The sequence below is a fragment of the Tursiops truncatus genome, chromosome 3 (assembly GCF_011762595.2).
Source record: "Tursiops truncatus isolate mTurTru1 chromosome 3, mTurTru1.mat.Y, whole genome shotgun sequence".
Lineage (NCBI taxonomy): Eukaryota > Metazoa > Chordata > Mammalia > Artiodactyla > Delphinidae > Tursiops > Tursiops truncatus.
This window is the reverse complement of record NC_047036.1, coordinates 152,358,663-152,378,294: the sequence shown is the minus strand read 5'-3', so window position 1 is coordinate 152,378,294 and position 19,632 is coordinate 152,358,663. Positions and strand designations below refer to the sequence as shown.

At 45.8% G+C, this 19,632-nt stretch overlaps 1 pseudogene; it reads left to right on the top strand.

The window, feature by feature from the left end:
- Positions 1-19,632, top strand: part of LOC101319047 (glycine cleavage system H protein, mitochondrial-like) — a 42,765-nt pseudogene that overhangs the window by 6,965 nt on the left and 16,168 nt on the right.

Here is a 19,632-nt window from a genome sequence, read left to right as displayed (position 1 = left end):
GCTGTTGCTTTTGCCAGGTGCCTGGAGGGATTAGCAAACTGAGATCATGTTAGTTCATACTTAGGGCATGATGTTTCCTGGGGCACCTGGATGAATCAGAGCTTGACTGTCATTCAGGGCAGGGCTGGTTTGCTTTCAGTTAACCCTTACTTCTGGGGTGCAGTCCTTTGGAGCTGAATACAGTGTCAGGCTGGTTTGTCAGTCCCCCCCAGCCCCTGGCCTTGGCAGGCCCTTGACTCTGATTTTTGTCTCTAGGCATGCAAGGCCACTAGAGGTGAGCTTGACCTCTCAGCCACTTCTTTCCAATTGGCAAAAGTTTCTGGGGGCAACCACAACATCAGGTATCAGGGTCACCTCTTTGGAATCCTGTCCTCTCTGGGATCTCAGCGTAGCAGTTCCTCAATATCTTGTTAGCTCTTTGATGCTTTTAAGAGTGAGTAAGTGAGTGTGTGGTGTGTGTGTGTGTGTGTGTGTGTGTGTGTGTGTGTGTGAATTCCCTGGCTGTCCAGTGGTTAGGATTACAGGCTTTCACTGCATGGAGCCCAGGTTCGATCCCTGGTCAGGGAACTAAGATCCTGCAAGCCGTGCTGCGGGGCCCTCCCAAAAAAAAAAAGTGTGTCTGTGTGTGTGTAAGAATTGTATGAGCATTTGCCCAGCTCCTTTAGCTGTCTTCAGCAGGAGGTTTTGTCCAAAATATCTAGACTGCCTTTACTGGAAGAAAGGTCCTGGTTTGCCTTTTTTTTTTGGCCGCGCTGCAGGGCTTGCAGGATCTTAGTTCCCCGACCAGGGATCAAAACCGGTCCCAGCAGTGAAAGCGCCGAGTCCTAACCACTGGACCACCTGGTTTGCCTTTTAAGCTATTAAACTATCAGTGTGGAGGGTGGATCAGAAAGTACAAGAGTGGTTTTGGGGAGACAAGTCATGTTAATCCATGTGGAAGATGCTGTAAGCTTGGATGAGGGCATTGGAGGCAGAACTGGAAAGAGGACAGATTTTGAGAGCTACTCTGGATGTTGAGATGATGGGCTTGGTTTTTTGTTGTGTTTGGCATGAGTAACTGAATGTAATAGTCCCAGTCTCAGAAACAGGTGTCTGAGAGGAAGAACAATTTGGGAAGAGAAGATCAACAGTTTGGCTTTGGGTATGTATATTTGATGAGGCTTTGGGATGTCCAAGAGAGAATGTTCCATGGGCAGTTGCATATTTGGGTCTGGAGTTCAGGCAGTGATATATAACATTGTGAGTCTTCAGTAGGAAGGGGGCACTTTGACCCTGTGGTTTTCTTGAATGGAAATATTTTAATTAGAATTTTTGCCAACACTGATGATTTTTTCTTGGGTCAGTAAAGCATTTTTTGAATAAATTGCATTAAAGCAAATTATTTTGATGAAAAAATTTAAATACAGAACAGTCAAACGACTTCTTATTTTTTGCATTTAAAGTTTATTTTGCAAAAAATTATTTTCATGGTTATCACTGCTTTTCAATTTTTTATTCAATCTAATTTTAAAATAAAATCAATTTCTTCATCAATCAGTTAGCATTTCCTTTTGCGACTGTTATGTCTATCAAGTCCAATCTCCTGGATCAGGTTTTGCAGATCTAAGCTATGTCAAGAAGATTTGAATTTTTCCAACATTTTAGAGCCAATCATACATTTTGCCAATGCAGTTTCAGCTGTTGTCAGTTTTATTTGGTGGTGTTCGGTGGAAGGGTGATAGTTTGTCTCTGTTTCTTAGGGAATCCAGGAGAAATTTTTGAGGAGTTTTGTGATCAAGACAGAAATGGAGAGTGAGAGAATAGAATAGTTGAGGAATACCAGGACATGGGGAGAGAGGGAAGGAAGAGAGGAGAAAGGGCAGAGCGGGGCAGAAAGAGAGGGGGAGGGAGAAACGGAGGATTTGGGGAGACGGCAGAGCATGCAGGGTACAGCAGGACAGAATACCCTTGGGGTTTAAACAGACAGGGTAAAAAATTGCCCTGCTGTCGCCCTCTGTATATCACTGAAGCCCTGAGGTTCAGATTCTCTGGAGAGAGAACGGGGCTCAAGATCAAGGCTGGTGGGACTACCAGATGTGAAGGCAAGTCAAGGAGGATGAGGAGCCAGCGAGACCCTCAGAGAGGGAGGAGGAAACCTGGCTCGGACTCCCGCCTGCCCTCCGGCTCTGGCTGGGCCCAGGTGTGCACACACTGCCCTGCCCGTCATGCAGTCCGTCGGGAAGGTAGAGTGACAGGGAGCCCCGCTCAGCTGACCTAATGGGAAGACGCGTGGTGCGAGTGCTTTGCTGTGCTGAAGGGAGAGGCCCCTGCAAGGACGGAGTCCTGCTGTTCTTCCGCAACTCCAGGCGCCCCGGATCTCCTCACTGTTCATGAGCCCAGCCTGAGGGTCACCCTGCAGAGACTGGACTGGAGCAAGGAAGCAGGGGTGCAGGTGTCTGGGATTCTACCGGCTCTTTGATCCAGAATGGTGGGTCGGGTCTGGGTTCATAGGGCTGAGCCACCCTCACCAGGCCCCCCAGCCAGGTGCTGCTGCCCTGCCCTGAGCCACCTGGGACCTGTCTGTAAGGCAGCCAGGTTTAGCAAATGAAAACACAGAACTCCTAGGCAAATTGGAAATTCAGGTAAACAATGAGTTATTTTTTATACCACTTTTTAATACTAAAAAAAATAATCTGTCTGAAATTGAAATTTAACTGGGGGTTTCAGTGTTTTGTCTGGCAACCTTACACTCCTCCTGCAGTTCTCCCCTCCTTTCCATCCCCACCCCTGACTCAGGTCCACCTGAACTACTGCAGCCCCCTCGAATCCTCTGCAGCTGCTTCTACTCTGGCCCTCCCTGGGCCATTTTCCACACCAGTCACCAGTTTACTCACCCAACACACATCTCTGATCTTGCCACCTAAAACCCTGCCCAGAGGCTGCAAACTCAAGACCCATAAACATGTTTGGTGGTGGTGGTGGTGTTTTCCATCATAACATTTCACTATAAAGACTGGATTTCTGGCTTCTCTTTTTTTTTTAAATGTGAAGCTATGGCAGCCCTGAGCCCAGATTTCCACCTTTGCCTCTATCACAGGGAGCCAAGAATGCCTCTCCCTTTCAGAAAGGCCCTAGTCTGCACTTCCCCTGCGTCTCGTGGGCCACATTCATTTCCTTAACCTGCCCTTGTTCCATCTGAGCTTTTGACCCCTGATCTGCTAAAGTCAGATTACCAAGCTTGACATTCAAGACCTTTCCAACTCAGAAGACATCTCTCTCCCACCTTCTTTCTTCCTCCATTCCTTTTCTTACCTTCTTCTCCTGGCCCATGGAACACTGGATGGCTCCTTAGCCTGTCCCTTCCTGGCCACACTGTGCCTGCACCTACTGACCCGTCTGCCTAACAGGTGATCCCCCTTCCTGTGGTCGCATCCTGGCCCGGGCAACAAGGACAGCCTCCCTGAGACGCCCTCTGTTACCTCCCCACTGAAAGGTGCTCTCTGCCTCTCTTCTCTGGCCATCCACAAAACCATTTATGTTCATTGCCAGCTTCTTTCTCAACACACATACACACGAATAGATCCCCATGGCTGAGCATCCACTCTGTAGATGCTGGGGAAACAAAAGGAAAATGACCTTTGCAAGCTCCCAGGTAGGTGTGGCAGAGCTCAATGGGCAGGGCTGAGAACAGATTCTCCTACAAAGAAAACATTCAGCTGCCTCTAACTTGGAAGAGGAATTTCCCAGACTGAGGAAACAACCAGGAAACTCAGGAAACTGAGCCTGAAGGGGTGTGGCCCACCTGGAGCCAGTGGGAGCGACTTCATGGGGAAGGGGGAAGGTGCTGGAAGCAGTGGAGCCGGATGTGAGCAGTCCCAAAAGCCAAGCTCAAGACTTGACTCTAGCATAAGTAATTGAAGACCAGTGGAGCTTTTAAAGCAAAGAAATTAGGTAATGAGTTACTGGAGTTACTAGAATGTAAAACCCATGAGGTGCAGGGATTCTGGTCTGATTTATTTTCAGAAGGCTGGTAACTACTGAATAAATATTTATGTAATATGTGAATGAGTGAATGAATGTGTTGCACGAAGGTCATTCTGGCAGCAGTGAGAGGACTGACAGGAATGGGAAGAGCCTGGGAAGGGAAGTCAGGAGGTGTGGGGAGTACCAGGTCCCAGGTGAGGGTCTGCATGGACAGGGGGAATGTGCAGAGGGCTGGTAGGGCCACCTCTAAGGTGACTTAACTGCCTTTACTCTGAGGGTTGGGCCTTCATCTTTGCAGCAACTCTGCATGGTGTCTGGCCCAGAGTAGCTGCTCAAGAACTATTTGTTGAACTTTCAACAAAAGAATGTTCTAGGTCTACTCAAAGACAGAGCCACGTGCTCTTGTCTCCAGCAGTATGGTGGCTGGTCTGGAATTTCCTCCTCCAGAAACGGGTCATTCTTACAACATTTCTTCCCAGTTTACTTAGAGCTTTTGCAGACATTGCTTCATTTGATCCTTATCACAGCCCTGAGAAGTGGGAACCATTAGCTCCATTTCACAGTTGCAGAGACAGAGGCCAGGAGAGGTTGTATGATTTCACCAGGGTAAAACGTGGGAGAGATGGAATTCAGACCCAGGTCTGCCAGTGTCCACATCCAGGCTTCTTTCATCATTTAGCTGGAAAGATGTGAGTAGCAAATGTGAAAAGGCACACCGCGGCCTGTGGATTCTGTGCCGAGCAGGTATTAATGGTCACAGCTTATGTTCACTGAACACTTCCTGAGTGCCCGGTACTGCTCCAAGCAGGTTGTAACAGGGAAGAACAAAATCTGACTCCATGTTGGATCTGTTTCTTTTACTTTGACCTTTGCTTTCTGTTACTTTTCTTCTGCCTATAGCTATAGGCATACATAATGGCCTGCCTCAGGGAACCCTGCCCCTCTGCCTGAATGTTAAACCAAAGTGCCTTTGTTCAGCTCACAGGGAAACACCCTGACCCTGCCCACCTGTGAATGGCTGCAGAAAAGAAGAACTTAACACATCCCCTCCCCCAGGCTGGCCAAAACCAGGAGATATTTTGCAAGACTTATGGCCTTTTTACTTTACTTCCTCACCTCCTCCCCACTCTGCTCTATAAAAGAAATTAGCATCCAGACCCCATAAGATGGTACTCTAGGACGCTAGTCTGCCATCTTCTTGGACACACAGTTTTCTGAATAAAGCCGCTATTTCTTGTCTCAACACCTCATCTCCCAACTTATTGGCCTGTCATGCGGCCAGCAGAGTGAGCTTGGACTCAGTAACAAGGTGACATGAGTCACCTCATTTATTCCTCAAACACCCTCTGAGTTTGGTTTGTCACTCTCTCCATATTACAGACGTGGTAAAGTATAAGGGATGGGGAAGGGCTGACACTGCCAGGGAAGGCCTTGGGAGGAGCCTGTGGGTGGGGGAGGAGGAAGGCATTCCTGGAGGGAGGCCTGGTTTGAGTAAAGGTGTGGAGAATTGGGCAAAAAAGTGTGGGGCTTCCATCAGAAGAGGGGCAGAGGCTAGGGGGGCATGTTAACCAAGGCCCTGGCCTGTCGGCTCTCTGGAGGAACCAGACCTGGCTGATTGAAGTCTGGCCACAGTAGGTCCTAGGGCGGGGACTGGGGTGATGGGCGTGCACTGGGCAGTGGTGAGGAGGAGGCAGGAGAGGGAGAGATGGCTGCTGGTCAGCATACTGCAGGCCTGGTCCAGGTAAGAGATGGTGAAGACCTGAAACAGCAGACATCAAGAGGGAGGGAAGAGGCTTTCCCAAGGAAGGATGGATGGGATAGGTCAGCAACCACCTCTGAGTGTCACATTCGGTTTTAGGTGACACATTTTTATCAATAGATGCCTGTAGACCAGAGATTACATACTGGTGTCCATAGGTTTGTTTTTTTTTTGCGGTACGTGGGCCTCTCACCATCGTGGCCTCTCCCGTTGCGGAGCACAGGCTCCAGAGCGCAGGTTCAGCAGCCATGGCTCACGGGCCCAGCCGCTCCGCGGCATGTGGGATCTTCCCGGACTGGGGCACGAACCCATGTCCCCTGCATCGGCAGACGGACTCTCAACCACTGCGCCACCAGGAAAGCCCCATGCCTGCACAGTATTGACTCATATAGTGTTTTGTTTTAATTAATTACCAACTTAAAAAATCAGGACATTTCAAATACAAATCCAGATTTCCTGTTTCTACTGGAAAGTGAGAGAAATGGCAATAATGGGGCCCCACTTCTGCATGGTAACAACCGGCTTGTTTCCAGTAACTGAGGTACCAATTGTTTCCAGTAACCGAGGTACATACTCTCTTTGCTGCAGTCGCTGCCACTCTCTGTTGTGCTCCATCCACCTCACACACTGATGTCACTGGCTTGGCCCCTGTAGGCACTGAGTTTGCAACACCTGATATGGATAAACTGTAGCATGTCTGGAGGAGGGGACAGATCAGTTAGTGACTTGAAACATGTTATACAAGACCAGCCAGAACAATGGGGGATATTTACCCTCTGGAGGTGTGATTGTAGCCTTCATGTTTAAAGGGCTAAGGTGCAGGCGGAGGAGGCAGGTCTGTTCTGTGAAACCCCAGAAAAAACTTAGGACCAGTGAAAATGTGTGTGTGGGAAGCAATTTTCAGCTCAACCTAAGGCCGTTTTTCAGCATCATAACTGTTTCAAGATGTAACAGGTAATGTCAGGAAGTGGCCAACTCCCTGAGTGGAGGTGGGAGCAATGTACAGGCTGAGCCTGGACAACCGTTTCGCCTCAGCCATTCAGAGGGTATCCAAGTGTTGCGTGTGTAGCTGAACTGCATGCCCTTGACGGTTTCTTCAGCCCTTCAGGGCTGGATTCTGTGCCCATAGACTGGATGCCCGGGTGAGGGAGAGGGAATAGCTAAACTGGCTCCTATGTAGCTGTCCTGGAAGCCTGAATGTGGCTGCTGCTGCTGCTGGGAGAAGCGGGGAATTTAGGCTGCAGCTGAGTGGCAGGAGGGGCAGGATAGTACATTTTCTGTGGTGCAGCATGAAAAGCTTTGGGTCAGACCATTTGGGTCTGTAAGAGGAGAGGCATGTTGGATGACCTCCAGGCACCCTGCCTGCTTAGGCCACCCGATGCCCTGATAGGAGTCTGGATGGCTAGGCCCTCTGTCCAAGAGGGACAGGGTAGGAGTCGGAGTAGTGGGTGTTGGGGGTTCCTGAAGGCAGCTGCTGTAAGCGTACTTCCTAAATGGGAAAGGGAGTTGTGATTTAAAATGATAAGTATATATTTGGTCTTCTTGTTTCTGGCACAGAGCTCCTAAAACCCTTGGAATTTCCTAAGTGACAAGAGAGATTTAAAGTGTCCTTTGTTATGTTAATGAGGTGACTTTTGGTCGCACCTAAAGATGAGGACTGTTTGCCTGGAGAATCAACCATGTGATTAGAGGATCGGAACTTTCAATCCCACCCCCTGACCTCTGGAGAGGGGAGAGGGGCTGGAGGTTTGGTCAGTTGCACTGGTCAGTGATTTAGTCCATCATTCCTTGGTAGTGAAGCCTCCATAAAAATCCAAAAGGATGGGATTTGGAGAGCTCTTGGGTTGGTCAACACCTGGAGATTGGGAAGAGTGGCGTGCTCGGAAAGGGTGTGGAAGCTCCGAGCTCCTTCCCCATACTTTGCGCTGTGCATCTCTTCCATCTGGCTGTACTGAGTTATATCCTTTTCTTTCTTTCTTTCTTTCTTTTTAATTTTTATTTTATTTTTTAATTTTTTATTTATTTTTGGCTGTGTTGGGTCTTCGTTGCACACAGGCTTTCTCTCGTTGCGGTGAGCGGGTGGGGGGGCTACTCTTCGTTGCGGTGTGCGGGCTCTAGGCGCACAGGCTTCAGTAGTTGTGGCTCGTGGGCTCTAGAGTGCAGGCTCAGCAGTTGTGGCACACAGGCTGAGTGGCTCCGAGGCATGTGGGATCTTCCCGGACCAGGGCTCGAACCCGTGTACCCTGCATTGGCAGGCAGATTCTTAACCACTGCACCACCAGGGAAGTCCGTTATATCCTTTTCTAATAAAGTGGTGATCTAGTAAATGTTTTTCTGAGTTCTGTGAGCCACTCTAGCAAATTAATTGAATCCAAGGACAGGTTCTTGGGAATCTCTTGATATAGCCAGTTGGTCAGAAGTGAAACCAAATGCCCCCCAAACCAAGTTCCCCTGCTGAGTTTTGTTTTTGTTTTTTTTTGGTTTTTTGGGGGGGTACGCGGGCCTCTTACTGTTGTAGCCTCTCCCGTTGCAGAGCACAGGCTCCGGACGCACAGGCTCAGCGGCCATGGCTCACGGGCCCAGCCGCTTCGCAGCATGTGGGATCTTCCTGGACCGGGGCATGAACCCATGTCCCCTGCATCGGCAGGTGGACTCTCAACCACTGCGCCACCAGGGAAGCCCCCCTGCTGAGTTTATGATTAAATTCTCTATCCAAAACTTTATTCCCATTCTTGTCTCACCCTTGTTTCCCTCGCGATTGAGGAGGATCAAAGAAATGGGGGGATCAAAACCAAGCAGGACCCTGCAGGGCCCTTCTGGATACAAAAGCCCCTCTTTGTCTCCTGTTTCTTATTTATGGAAAAAGGCTTTAGTCTCCTAGACCTTCCCTGAGTTCCAAAGAGGGGACTCAAACAGTTACTAATTAGGGAAGTGAGGGAATGCAGAAACAAAGGAAAAGCTGTCAAACAAGGAAAGTAAAGATAGCTAAAACAGTTCAGCCATAAAGCAGAGTCCTAGCTCCTCAAGGGATACACATAACAATCTGACACATATCTTTGAGCTCTTCTGCAGAAACTAACACCCACCCCCACCACCCAGGTGGAGGATGGTGACCACATGCTGACCACAAGCACTACACCCCAGACTGGTTAGAACCAGAAGGTTGATGATTAAGATTACAGAAACATCACCCTATTACCTTACCATGAACCAGTCAGAAGAAAGTCCATGAGCTGCCACCCTCACCCCAAATACTGCCTTTAAAAACCCTTCCCTGGGGCATTCCCTAGCTGTCCAGTGGTTGGGACTCTGTGCTGTCACTGCCATGGGCCTGGGTGCAATCCCTGGTCAGGGAACTAAGATCCCACAAGCTGTGGTGGAAAAGAAAAAAAAAAAGAAAAAAAAAGAGATTTATTTGAGCCAAACTGAGGACTATAAACCAGAAGCCAGCCTCCCAGATTACTCTGAGAAACTGCTCCAGAGAAGCATGGTTTTCAGCACAGCTTTACTTCTTGGCAGAACAAAGAACATTAAACAAGTCAGGGATACATTTCTTGAAGGTTTCAAAAAAACCAGACCAGCACGTACACAGCAAGTCAGTATGGCCTTAGCACCTGGGAGGGGAGTCTTATCATGAAGGAGTACCAGCATTGGCGTCCCAGGAAGGGAGGCATTTAATCTTTATTTTTAACATGAACATTCTTTACTTCTGGTCAGTGTGCCCTTTTCTTTAATGATTAAAGCAGATGTACAATGTATGTTTGATAGGCCACAAACAGGTTATTCTAGTTAGCATAAAATTCAAGTTAACTCATGTACAAGCCAGAATGACTTCCCCATACCTCAATATGTGAACATTTCTCTTATCAATTGGTTGGCGATGTGGGAGAAAAACCCACACGTTGGAACTGGGGTGCAGAATTGGAGGAGCATATACTTCCCTAAGTTCATCTTTTTGTTGCAGGAAGGGGGACCCCTTCCAGGGCCCTAGAGTGGGCTCTTGTCTAACACTTGGAAATGAATTGTCTGAGGAGACACATGTGCTGACAAAGCAAGAGACTTTATTGGAAAGGGGACCAGAGTAGAGAGCAGCAGGGTAAGGGAACCCAGGAGAACTGCTCTGCCACGTTGCTCGCAGTCTCAGGTTTTATGGTCATGGGGTTAGTTTCCGAGTTCTCTCTGGCCAGTCATTCTGACTCAGGGTCCTTTCTGGTGGGGCATGCATCACTCAGCCAAGATGGATTCTAGCGAGAAGGATTCTGGGAGATTGGTAGGACACATGGACTGGCATCTCCTCTCTCCTTTTGACCTTTCCCAAATTCTTCCAGTTGGTGGTAGCTCGTTAGTTCTGTGTTCCTTACCAGGACCTCCTGTTGTAAGATAACTCATGCAGGTGGTTACTGTCGGCCTGGCCAGGGCGGGCAGTTTCGGTTAGTGGTTCCCCCGACTCCCTGCTAAGAGACTTCATACTCAAGATACTTCTTGGGAATTGGGGCGGAGGTCTCTTTCTTCTGTGACTACTTCCTGCCGAGAGTGGAGATAGTCCTGCCTAGTAGAGTAGAAGTCTCTCTCCACCTGATCTAAATCGAGGTATTCTGTGTCCAAAACTGGCATTCACCCTTGTAATAACAGCAGTTTAGCCTGAGACTGCTGGACCCTGTTGGACATGAACCTTGTAAGCAGTTGAAATAGACAGGGGCCTAACAGGAGGCCTAACAGGATGGTCATTGCTGGGCCCAGAAAAGGGAGGCAAAATTTGGGGTGAGGGCTTCAGGGTATGTGAGTTTCTTCTGATTGGTTGGTGGTGAGGTAACAGAGTGGTGCTCCAGGAACCTTGAATTCAGCCTTAAGTTACCATCCTCCACCTGGTGGGGGCCACAGCTCTGTGGAAGAGCTCAAAGATATTCTTATGCATACTCCTTGAAGAGGAACCAGGACCCTGCCACAAGGGTGCACCACCATTTGATTGCTCCTCCCCTGTTTCTGCATCCCCTCCCTTCCATGGTTAGCAACTGTTTGAATCTGCCCTTTGGAACTCAGGGAAGGTCAAAGAGGCTGAATGAAGCCTATATTCCTACAAACAGGAAACAGGGGACACCGAAAGGATTTGTACTCCGGAGCCCCACAGAGTCCCACTCAGTTTCAATTCAGGGAACTAGATGACAACGGCTCTGGCCACTTTCTGCTAAAATGGGGCATAGTGCTGCCTCAATTTGGAGAATAGACACTGAATTGGAAATATTTCTCAGTTCTAAGTCCTGTATCTGAGTCTTGTATGATCAAAATCTCAATCCCTTGGCCTGCCATTTTGGTGTAACAGACCCTATTAAAAGTAGTTGGAGGAGTGACAACTAGAATTTTAATAGACAAAATAAATCTCATTCCCTGAGGAATTCAGAAGAATAAGTCTGAAACCCAGTCTGGAACTGCACACCTTGAGGAGACTTGTAGCCAGGTAGCCAGTTGTTTGCTTTTATCTAAGTAGGTTTAACTTCCAATGTGGTATTAATATATACATAACAGGAGCTATTGGCCACTACACGTCTCCTTTTCCTACTATCTGATCTAAAGCAATTTCATTTTCTGAAAATTTAACAGTTACAAGAGGATATCTTGAAACCATAAGGTTGCAGCTACCAGCTGCCAGCAGACATTGTTTTGAGAATGGCTGGTGGCATCCCAAGTCTGACACAGCTCAGAAAACTCAAGTTCTTAGCAATACGAGGACTTGTCTGAAATCACGTCCATAATGCCACCTAGTATTACCTTGGATGTCTGAACCACAGCTACTGCATTTTGACTTTCAATTGCATTTCTCTCCTTAATGGCCAAAGCAGATGTCACCATTAATGATTTTAGTGATTTTCTAGATATGAGAAGATGCAAGAATTTGGACTCATAAAGTCTTTTCCTGAAAGTATCTAACTATCTGAAGGCCTGTTCTGCCAGTTTTTCCAGAGCACAGAGTGCCTCATTCCTGATCTCCACCCTGAACTCCTTTCAGAGTGTGTTGAAGGTCAGTGGCTGCAGTGGCCATTGACCTAATCCTTGCAGAGGCAGATGGCAAGTGCCAATTTTCAGTTGGCAGGGCCCCTTCAGGGTCATAAATTTGACCATGGTTTAGGGGGCATTTCATGACCATTTCATCTCATGGTGCTAGGAATGTTCATTCCTAGGTCTGGCAAAGATTTTGCTGATAGGCCACTCAATGTGCTACTACTGGACTAGGCCTTATTAACAGTAGCCAAAAGTCTCTGGACCACCTGTCTTACTAGTCTCTTATGGTCCAGGAAAATATTCCCTCTTGTTGCTTCTTTCCATATCTAGAGTTACACTGTTACAATCATTGATCTCATATGGAACTATATATCATCATTTTATCAGAGGCTCAGTCACACATTTGGTAATTCAAGAAACAGCAATTTTGTAAAACAGGCAATATAAATATAGTACTGTTAGCAGTATTAGTAAGGTCATAAGCAAGAGTATAAGTCAAGAACTTCCATTGGGTGCAGCCCAGTATATCCCAGGTCATCTGACTTAGTCTGTTCTGTACCAATCCTTATCTTTAAGGGAAGTTTTATATTGGTATTGTCCATGAGGCACCCAGCCCAATTTCCTAGTGTTACCAGGCTGGTTATCCCTAGTATGGTTTAATTGTCCCCAACCCAACCCCAACTCCCTTACTTGGCTCCCCAAATAAGGGAGCCTTTAAATTTAAATGACCATAGCCTGGTATTAACTTCCTGGTTGCAGATCATGGACCATTTGATCTTCAGCCAAAGACAGATTACTGAGTTAAGTTTCAAAAACAAACTTAGAGTGGCCTATTAATAATTCAATTTAACTTTGCAACAATATAACATAATAGCAAGGAATTATCTGAGAAGTGAGTCTTAGTGAATATAGACCTCAATAAACAGAATTAGAATTTGATATCCATTGAAATCTCTCTCTCTCTCTAAAATTACCCTCATTTTTGTCAAATATAGCCAAATTAAGATTAATTTGTTTCTAAAGTAAATCTGGTCCATCAACCACATAGGCTCTTCCACACTGACTCTGGTGTAATTTCTCAGGAGTCTCAGACTGAATTCCCCAAAAGGCCTCTCTGGGCCAGGAAATCCATGCCGAGAGTGCGTCATCAAATTTTGCCTTGGTGAATTTCTCGCTTTTAGAGGTCCCCAAAATATCAAGATTCTTACACCTGTTAGGAGGTGGCCTTCCTAATTTATCTGATAAAGCTGCTGGGAACCTAAAAGTTTCCAGTTTCTGGAGGGTACAGATAGAGAGCAAAGATAAATATTTCAATTCTGCTTACAAAGGTATAATTTACCAAATTATTGTAAGTCATAATTAGTTTGAAGGGAAGGGTTTTTCTTACAGCTGGAAAACACAGATTTAAACCAGTAATTTTTCAGATAGAAACCATAAAAATTATATCAGTATTCACCAGTTCACTCAGTCGTATGTAACTAATCCTTTCGTTAATAGTTTTATGAAGCCATCAGGTTTTTCCTTAGGATTCTTTAAAACTTACCCAGGGCTTCCCTGGTGGCACAGTGGTTGGGAATCTGCCTGCCAATGCAGGGTACACGGGTTCGAGCCCTGGTCCGGGAGGATCCCACATGCCGTGGAGCAACTAAGCCTGTGCGCCACAACTACTGAGCCTGCGCTCTAGAGCCCGCGAGCCACAACCACTGAAGCCCACGTGCCGAGAGCCTGTGCTCCACAACAAGAGATGCCACCGCAATGAGAAGCCCGCGCATGGCAAGGAAGAGTAGCCCCCGCTCGCAGCAACTAGGGAAAGCCCATGCGCAGCAGCAGAGACCCAATGCAGCCAAAAATAAATAAATAAAAAAAATATTAAAAAAACAAATCTTACCCAGTTCCCCAGTACAATCTGAGATTTATCAAAGTACAACAATAACTGTCTATAAATGACAGAAAGACTTAAAAAGTCATGGTTATTAAACATCTGATCACAATGTAATTGACAAAAGAAACTTACTGCTGTGACACGCAACATTTTAAAATAGCTAGAATTTTGACTGATAACATTTTACTAGTGCATACTATATTTTTAAGAATTCCATGTAATTTCTAGAATACGTATATTAATAACATTTATCCATACAGTATTTTTTTTTTTTTTTTTTTGCCGTGCGCGGGCCTCTCACTGTTGTGGCCTCTCCCGTTGCGTTGCACAGGCTCCGGGCGCGCAGGCTCAGCGGCCATGGCTCACGGGCCCAGCCGCTCCGCGGCATGTGGGATCTTCCCGGACCGGGGCCCTCCGCATTAGCAGGCGGACTCTCAACCACTGCGCCACCAGGGAACACGGGTTCGTGCCCCGGTCCGGGAAGATCCCACATGCCGCGGAGCGGCTGGGCCCGTGAGCCATGGCCGCTGAGCCTGCGCGCCCGGAGCCTGTGCAACGCAACGGGAGAGGCCACAACAGTGAGAGGCCCGCGCACGGCAAAAAAAAAAAAAAAGCCATATTCAAGTTTTGTACCAGCTTACTTTTAAAATTCATTTATTCAGTTAACTTCAATCTAAACCTAGACAGTCCTGACCATCCACAAACCCTCCATCCCTTTCTGTATCCATATTAATCTGTCCCCCATTCTCGTCTCCATCCAGAAACAACCAGTTCTATGGCAGACTCACTTTCTTTTCCCTTATTAAAATGCAATTCCATCCCTCATACCTTCTTCACTGAAAACACACATCCTACTTCCCTACTGTATACTGAAATGTTTCCTTTATTATTTTTATTAGCTTTAATTACCTGTTTAGAGTCTTCAACTCTTAAAAACCGTCATTTCTAGTGAAAACTAAGTAGTAAGCAATTATGTACTGTTTTTTACATTAGCATTCCGTAGATTGGTGAACATAAATACCAGTGATAATTTCTAGAAACATTTGCTTTCTTACAGAAAACATTTCAGGGTGGCACCAAACATATTAATTAGTAGTCCTAAATGCCTTTAGTTTTTCTGTTTAGTAATTGATGTCTCAGTATCTTATTTTACTTCGGAATGACCCAGTTATTCAACAAACTTTCATCATTTAACTTAATTTAATGTTACTCTAAAATTTTATGTTACCAAATATCTGGAGAGATCATTGTCAAGTAGGCATTCCAAAAACATAATTATTCCCATAGAGTTTACCTAAAAGTTCTTATCTCATTTACATTTACTTTCCTCAAAAGTTTTTTCTTGAGTTAACTTTTCTTGTTGACAGATTTGTAACAGATATAATAAGGTTTTATTTGACTTCTATTAAACCTAGTTACAATAAAGGTATTATACTTAATGCTGATGACCCTAAAGATGTGTCTATATTAATTAAATTAACAAACTTTATAAGTTTAATACCAGATATTAATTTAATACAGAATATTTCCCAGTTCATGTGAACCTGAAATTAATTCTGGCCAGTTAACTTCTATATTTTTGAGAATTTGTATAAGCACTTAACTTCCTTTAAGCCAATTAAGTAGAGCTCATTGAATTAATTTTGATAATACCGTCCAAAGGACATATATACAATGCACACAGACATATAGACAAATACCAGAGATGTCATAGCTTCATTTTCTAAACTTAGTCATGAATCAGGTATTAAAATATAAAACTCACTAGCTTATAAATAATAGTTGAAATAGGCAATATTTAAAAAGGCTTCTTACCATTTTTTTTTTTTCCTCAGTCTCAGAAATTAAAGATGGTCTAGATAAGATAAGTGATCCTGAGAGCCCTGGTCTCAAGGCAGGGAGCGAGAAAAGCAAGTTCTCCTAGAAGGACTTATTCCCTCAGGGTCGGAATTCTGAAAAGACGTTTTATCAAGCTTGCCTTTTGTAACTGTACATGCAAGAAGAACCAGTTTTGGAATTTTGAAGAGTTTTACCTACACCAATTTTCTCTGGAGTCTAAACAATATGGTGGCCACACAATGTTATAATAAAATACCATCTCTTTCTTAGTCGCTGGCTCATAGCTAAAATGTTTCCAGTTAGTCAGAATTTGCCCAAGAGGGATTCACAGTGGAACAGAACCAGAATTTCCCATTTCACAAGACAGGATGTGACTCATAACAAAGAAGAGGTCCCACCAGCATCGCCATTTGTTGCAGGAAGGGGCCTAGAGTGGCTCTTGTCTAACACTTGGAAATGAATTGTCTGAGGAGACACACGTGCTCACAAAGCAAGAGACTTTATTGGAAAGGGGACCAGAGTAGAGAGCAGCAGGGTATAAGGGAACCCAGGAGAACTGCTCTGCCACATTGCTCACAGTCTGGGTTTTATGGTAATGGGGTTAGTTTACAGGTTCTCTCTGGCCAATCATTCTGACTCAGGGTCCTTCCTGGTGGTGTGCGCATAGCTCAGCCAAGATGGATTCCAGCGAGAAGGATTCTGGGGGTTTGGTAGGGCATATGGACTGGTGTCTCCTCTCTCCTTATGACCTTTCCTGAATTCTTCCAGTTGGTGGTAACTTGTTAGTTTTGGGTTCCTTACCAGGACCTCCTGTTGTAAGATAACTCATGAAGTTGGTTACCATCGGGCCTGGCCAGGGCAGGTAGTTTGGGTCAGTGGCTCCCCTAACATTTTTATATAGTTTTAACTTCTGAATCATGAAAATGTTTTAGATATTCAAAAAGTAAAGTTAAACTGAAAAAGATTTAAAAAAAACAAACCTGAAACAATACGAATAAAAATTACACCCAATTATGTATCAAATGAATAACATAACCAACCACCACACACTTAAGCAACTTTGAAGCCAATAACAGGACATTTTCTAAGGCTAAAAAGAAGTGACCAGAAACTCTCACCTTTGCTTGGGAGGCTTGTTGAAGGAGTGATTTGGGGTGTATTTCTGAAAGGGTTCTGTGTGTGTGCAGGATACATGTATTATCTTGTGATTTTAAAGGAGTGTTATTTGCTTGAGCTCTCTGGGACTGTTTATAGCAAAGCAAACATTTTAATAAGTAGATACACACCAAATAACGCAGCACTTGGGTTGCCTCAGGCTGTGAAAACAACGCATACCCCACCCTCACCGCCAGCCCCCCACCGCTGGCCGCAAGGCGGTTGCATGTCCCTGAGTGGACAGCGCCTCCTGCAGGATGATGTTTGCTGAGCGCCTGCCTCCCCCACCCCCTCATACAGTTCTTGTGTTATTTATTACAAGTTACAGTTTTACTAACACCAAAACTCGGATCCTCCTCCTTCCCCCAGATTTTATGGGAGAAAATATCTGTACTCATAAAGTCTTTGTCTTTCTCACGATTCAGTTATGGGCCAATGGAAAGGACAGTTTCCACAGTGGGACAGAATGAGGTTAGAGGGGTAGAGTTGCCTCTTAATAGTTTACAGACAGATGTCTTAACCTGGGAGAGTCCCACCTTCATCCTGTGGAGATAATGGAAAAGTAGCTCTCCAGATGGTTGTGAGGATGAAATCAGATATGGGAAGAGGCTGTCTCAACATGAGTTGGGTTATAAAACCAAGGTGAGAGGGCATGGGGGCCACAAATCTGGAGCAGCCAGGATGAGCCAGGTGGCAGCTCTTTGTTGGGTGTCCTGCTTAATCATTGGGTCAATGGCTGTGATAATCAGACAAGGTGTGTCTAATCCCCATGTGCCAGTGCAGACCTCCACGGCAGAGCGGTCAGTGACTGGCCTGGTCATGATGATGGGCAAGGCAGGGCCATGTGGGTACCCAGGTCTGCCTGACTCCAGATCTTGAGTTCCTTCACCTGCTGGATGCTGGGGGTTAGCAAAGAGGTGGCCCGCTCTCCAGGGACTTCTAGCTGGATTGGGCAGAAGGGAGGTCTTCCTCTTCTCTGAACCTTTCTCTGCCTTTTCTTTAGATTTCAGCTTCCCACCTGGGAAGGAAGACTTGAGCAACCACCCAGGATGGCTGGCAGCCTCCCAGCCCACCCACCATGGACCTTCCACCTTTATGTCATAGAGCCTGAAGCCACAGTGATGTCCTTGAGCAGTTAGACGACAGAACAGGCATTGGGGCTGGCATGTGGTAGGTACACAGTTCATATCTGGGGAGAAAGGCTTTCCTTATGAGCCTTATTTTGTTAGCTCAGCAGCAGCAACTCTGCACCAAGTTCCTAAATGCCTGCAATAGCATTTGAACCTAGAGCCAGGCTTGGACTGAGGTGCATGCATGTGAGATGTGTCTGCTTGACGCTGTCCTTTATTTACTACTTTCTACTTGTCACTCACTGCAGGAAGCACTTTACAGGTGTAATGGGGACAAGAGTTTTGAATTGTATCATTGTGATTTTTTTTCTCTTGCATTCCCTTGAATATGAACTGCCAAAGACATTTTTTGCCTTGGTCCTGCTGCTGGAATGCAAAGCTTTAAGTCCAGCCCGGAGCTGAGAGCCAGCAGGTAGAAAGGATTTTGTAAATTTCTTTAGTTCCCAGGCCAGGTCGACAAGTTCAGAGGTCTTCAAACAAGGTGCACAAAACTCCTGGGGTGCACAGAGTCTTTCCAGGAGGGAGTGTGGGCAGGGAAACCAGAAAATAGTTTTCACTACTTCAACTAATACGTGGAATCTGAAAAAACTCTTGTAAAAGATATATCCATGAGTTTTTAGTCATTGTATCTTGAAAATTTGGGTAGTGCCAGAAAATGTTCCAATCACATCATATTTTATGTACCTAAATTGTATCCCAGGTACATAGATAGTTTCAAGGGAGTCAGTATTCAGAATCTCAGCTTCCATATGACTTTTCCTAAAGTTGATCTGCCTGTAAAAGCCTCTGAGGTGACTACTCCTCTCACATGTGACACCCACCCCAGATCTCCCTCTGTGGGGTTGCTCCTCTGATGATTACTCAAGGGTTCTGCAGGGCTTCTTCTCTTACACATACCTCTCTTAAATATAAAGTAAGGAATTTTGGTCATATTGGGAAGTTCTGGAGAAAGATGTATGCGAGCTTGGGGTTCAGGGAGTTGTGGCGATTTTTAATCTCTTTGCTTTTTCCACCTCTCTCTCTCTCTCTTTTTTAAATAGATTTAATTAATTAATTTATTTATTTATTGGCTGCATTGGGTCTTCCGTTGCTGTGAGCAGGCTTTCTCTAGTTGCTGCGAGTGGGGGCTTCTCTTCGTTGCGGTATGAGGGCTTCTCATTGCGGTGGCTTCTCATTGCGGAACACAGGATCTAGGTGCGCAGGCTTCAGTAGTTGTGGCACACGGGCTTCAGTAGTTGTGGCTCGTGGGCTCCAGAGCGCAGGCTCAGTAGTTGTGGTGCACAGGCTTAGTTGCTCCGTGGCATGTGGGATCTTCCTGGACCAGGGCTTCAAGCCGTGTCCCCTGCATTGGCAGGCGAATTCTTAACCACTGCGCCACCAGGGAAGCCCCTCTCTCTCTTTTTTTTAATTGAAATATGATTGACATAACATTATATTAGTTTCAGGTGTCAACATTTCAATATTTATATATATTACAAAATGATCACCACAAGTCTAGTTAACATCTGTCACCATACATAGTTACAATTTCTTTTTTCTTGTGATGAGAACATTTAAGATCTCTCCATCTCTTATCCACCTCTCCTTTTGCCTAAAAATGCTTTGCACTTGAAGGAATCCCCCAGGAGCGAAGCAAAGAGAGCACAGTAGGAATTACGCCTCCCTGGGAAGCAGCTCCTGTGTTCTCAGTGCTCATCCTTAGAAGCGTCCTCAGCTGGTGGACAAGCCTGTGAACAGCGGGCACAGCAGGGGGCAGTGATGCTGAGCCATGCTCATGTTCTCCGGGAATACCAACATTTTCAGGACATATTGGCTGAAACTCATGGATGATATTTCTATGATATTTCTTTCAGATTCTTTGTGTTATTAAAAAATGGAGTCAACCTGTTTTATCAAATCATATAGAA